This window comes from Leopardus geoffroyi, chromosome C1, assembly GCF_018350155.1.
Source record: "Leopardus geoffroyi isolate Oge1 chromosome C1, O.geoffroyi_Oge1_pat1.0, whole genome shotgun sequence".
Classification (NCBI taxonomy): Eukaryota; Metazoa; Chordata; class Mammalia; order Carnivora; family Felidae; genus Leopardus; species Leopardus geoffroyi.
The window spans coordinates 44,750,444-44,754,256 of record NC_059328.1 but is presented as its reverse complement, the minus strand read 5'-3'; the positions used below and the strand labels follow the sequence as shown (position 1 = coordinate 44,754,256).

The 3,813-nt window shown below is 51.7% G+C and overlaps 1 long non-coding RNA gene across 1 annotated transcript; it reads right to left on the bottom strand.

The window, feature by feature from the left end:
- Window positions 1-2,267: 2,267 nt before the first annotated feature.
- Window positions 2,268-3,530, bottom strand: LOC123599981. Its single transcript, XR_006713397.1, has 2 exons — window positions 2,768-3,530; window positions 2,268-2,669 (listed from the first exon to the last, which is right to left on the bottom strand). It is a non-coding gene; the product is annotated as an uncharacterized LOC123599981 (long non-coding RNA).
- Between the last annotated feature and the right edge of the window lie 283 nt (window positions 3,531-3,813).

The window sequence follows — 3,813 nt, the reverse complement described above, 5'->3', positions numbered from 1 at the left end:
CCTGGAGCCAGTCAGGAGGCCCAGACTCCAGGCCTGTCGCTGGCTCGCTGTGACACCTTGGCTGGTCCCTTCTCCTCCCTGGACCCCGGTTCCCTTGACTGTGGAGTCCTGGGTGGGAAGGAGACAGAGCAGCAGAGGGAAGGCAAGTGGGTTAAGCAATCCCGGTGGCCTCCTTCCCGTCCAACACTTCAGAAGCTCTCTTGCACCACAAAGACCTGTTACTCTGCACTTTAGAAAAATGAACCTTCTGGAATCCTAGCACCGGTAATCCTGCACCGTGCTTCCTCCCTGCTCGCTGCTCACCGACCAGGGCGGGTGTCTCTCATGAACCCGCAGCTGAAGCCCTCGCCTCCCCTCCCTTTCCTGTCTTCTGAGAGTGGAGGGTCTCAGAACTCACTGGAAATGGTAACAAATGACCACCGTTTGCATCAGCCCTTTGCAGTCTAAAACTAACTTCACGGTGATAGCTTTGTGTAGCCTGAGATTGACAGAGGCCTCTCAGATCCAGTCCAAACCTAAGGCTTGCCCCTCTCTACTGGAGTGGCAGATGGCATTGTCTTCCTTGTGGAGTCTCTAGCCTCCAGGGTGGCTGGAGGATCCTCGCTTAACAAATGAGACCACTCCCCACCTGGTGGTTTCTGGAAAAGCAGACTTAGATATGGGAGGGGAATCCCAGGGGTGAAGGGATTCAATCAAGGACCACGGTGGCATCTCCAGACTGAGGATGTCAAGAGCAGTGCCCAATAACGCTTCCGTGAGGTCTGCAAGAAGTCCTTTGAGTGGTTTTTACCAAACCTGATCATTCTACAGCCTGTAACACCAAAGCAGATAGACCTACAGTATTGCGTTGCCAGAAAATCATCTGCGACAACTTAGCAGGTTAGAGGAATATTTAGGCTCAAATCAATCTGCAAGGGAGAAAGAAAGAAAGAGAGGAAAAGAGAAAAACAAAGAAAAGAAAGAAACAAAAGAAAGAAAAAGTTTCAAGAAGGAAAAAAAAAAAAAATGAGCCCCTTGAGGCAAATGTATCTGACCCAGGTCAGACTCTGTAAACAGAACCACATGAATGTTCAGACATGTTGGTCAATTAGCTTAATGGAACATTCACCACACCTTGCAAATGCTTTCTTCTTTTTGGGGGGACTTTAATTAAGTGGCCAGGAGAGGTCTGGTACAGAGGACGACAGATGGGAAGGGATCACCTTAGAGAAGACATTGGCACAGAAACAGAGAAATCTGGGCTGGCTGGGATGCTCAGCATTCATTAAAATTCCCAAAGTGTGAACTCACGCCTGAGTCAGACTGTCAGTGGGGAGGAGAGCGGGGCCCATAATGAATTCTGCAGCCAGAGGCCTATGCCACTGACTCCAAGCCCAGCACCAGGGCTGAGGCAAGGAAGGTAGAAAACCAAAGTATGGAGAAGGAGCCTTAGGAGAGCAGGGGCCCAATCCAGAATGGGACTTGCCTTAGTGGCTGGGGTCCACCAAGGGGGCATGTTTGGGCCTTGGCCGACAGCTGGTCTAAGGAGGATGCTGCTGAGGCTGAAGAAACCATCCAGGCATTGCATGGTTGTGTTCTCAGCAGGAAAGGAGGCTTGGTGCTTGGAGCCAGGCGGCCTGTAGGACCTTCCCCAGCCCTCCTTTGTCCATCAGTCCCGCAAAGGTCCGTCTTGACCTGCTCCTCTCATTACTCCCCTCCAGCTCCCACCTTACCCACGAGTCCCAGACTCCTATTAACTTCTCTCACCAGATGTCTCAGAGGCCTGGATCCCAAGCCCACCATCCCTCGCCACCCTCTACCCGGAATACCTCGGATGCACATCGGCACGTCCCTGCAGAACCTGCCTAGCTAGGTCCAGCCAATCTCCAGCAGTGCAGAGACTTCGGATGGCTTCCCCTCCTGTTGAATCGCAAGCTCCCTTCCCCAGGCTTGCGTCCCAAAGGCAAGCCAACACTGCCAGTTCTCACAGGACTCAAGATCTTAACTTGTTGCCCTAGGGCTCCTTGTTTCTCCTTCATCTGGGACTCCTGACTCGGCCCTGGCCAGGAACCCGGACCCCCCCACCCCCACCCCCACCACCGTGCAGGCGCTCAGAGACCTCTCCGTGCAGCAGGTGAGCAAAGGGAGAGAATAAGGATCGAAAGTAACGGCCTCCACTCCCATTTCCCTGGCCAGAGCCCAGTCACAGGGCCCCACCCAGCTGCAAGGGAGTCTGGAAATGTCGTCGAGCTCCACGCCCGGAAAGAAGGAAAAAGAACATGAATGTCGGTGAGTAAAGCATTTACGGCCATACCTGGCAAGGTTTATCGGGCAAGATTCTGTCTGTGTGGTTAGTTACCAAGTTTAGCCTTGGGAAGGAGATGGACTAGAATTGAAGTAAATTGATTGAAAACAAAAACCAGACAGAAACCACCTTGGGCAGGAGAAACCTGATGGATGGCAGCAAGAAAAATAAAGGGGAAAGGCCCCTTCAGACTCCCTCTCCTGCTGCTGCAGTGCCAGCTGCCTCCTCCAGGCAGCCACCCAGCACCAGCTGTCTCATATGGAAGGTGGGGATTTCCTGCCTCAGAGAGGGTGGTTTAACTCCTGGTTTCTTGCGATGACCCAAGAGACCACAGGACCGGGCCTCCTCACATACTCGTAAGTGCCCAGGGCATCTCACTGGGTTACTGGAGGAGTAATAAGAACAGGAAACAGAAGATCCCAGGACACCCCTGGGGAGAACCATACCTGCAGCCCAAGCTACAAGGTCAGGCCCTTTACTTACATCAGTGGGTCTCTTTCGCTAAGCTCTGAGCTACTCAGAGGCAGAATTTCTCTGTAGTCCCAGGGCCTGGGGCAGCATCTGGCACGCAGTGGCCATGAATCCAACTCCTCCCTGAACCACAGCCTTCCAGAACCTGGTCTGGGAAAACTGGATCCCATTAGCTAGGACACCCAGACCTCAAGGACAGGCCAACAGAACACTGGCTCAATAACCTGGCTCTATTTTCCAGATGAGTCACCAGAGGACACAACCCAAGGGGCATTACTAAACTCAGTCCCTTTGGTTTTTTTGCCTGCTAAGCGTGCGTACAAACCAGAGTTATTGGCCAAAACACAAGTTGGAACGTGGGAGGGGATTACATATTCCTGGAGGAAGGGAAGAGATACTTGGTAGCCCCCCGGATCGGGTGTGTTTCCTTCGTGAGGTCGTTTCATCTCCTAAGGACTGCATAAAGGTGGTATTTGGGTGCCCATTTTGCAAATGAGATAACGGGAGCTCGGGAAGTATAAGTAATTTCCGCAAGGCCGCCCAGGCAGTGAGCGGTTGCCTCCGGATTTGAACTCCAATCCTTCTTCAAACCTGCTGTCTTCTCACATACCGTGATGCTGGCCTCCTCCCACCGACGAGCCTGCTTCAGATTCCGTGTCCCTGCTCTCTGCCTGCCCCTCCCCTGCTCATGCTCTGTCTCTCTCTCTGTCGATAAATAAACATTAAAAGTAAAAAAAAAAAAAAAAAAAAAAAGCTGTAAAGACAAGGAATAAAACTCAACAATACATAAAACCCCAGGGGACAAGAATTGCTGTCATTAAGGAGACTGCCTGTCATCTAGGACACTGGCTTGCTAAGATCTTAAGTCTTTTGCATGTCCTGGTTTGTTTGGTTTTTTATTAATTTTTTTTAATGTTTATTTATTCGTGAGAGAGAGAGAGAGACAGAACATGAGCAGGGGGAGGGGTGGAGAGAGAGGGAGACACAGAATCCAAAGCAGGTTCCAGGCCCTGAGCTGTCAGCACAGAACCCAACGTGGGCTTGAACCCACAAACCGT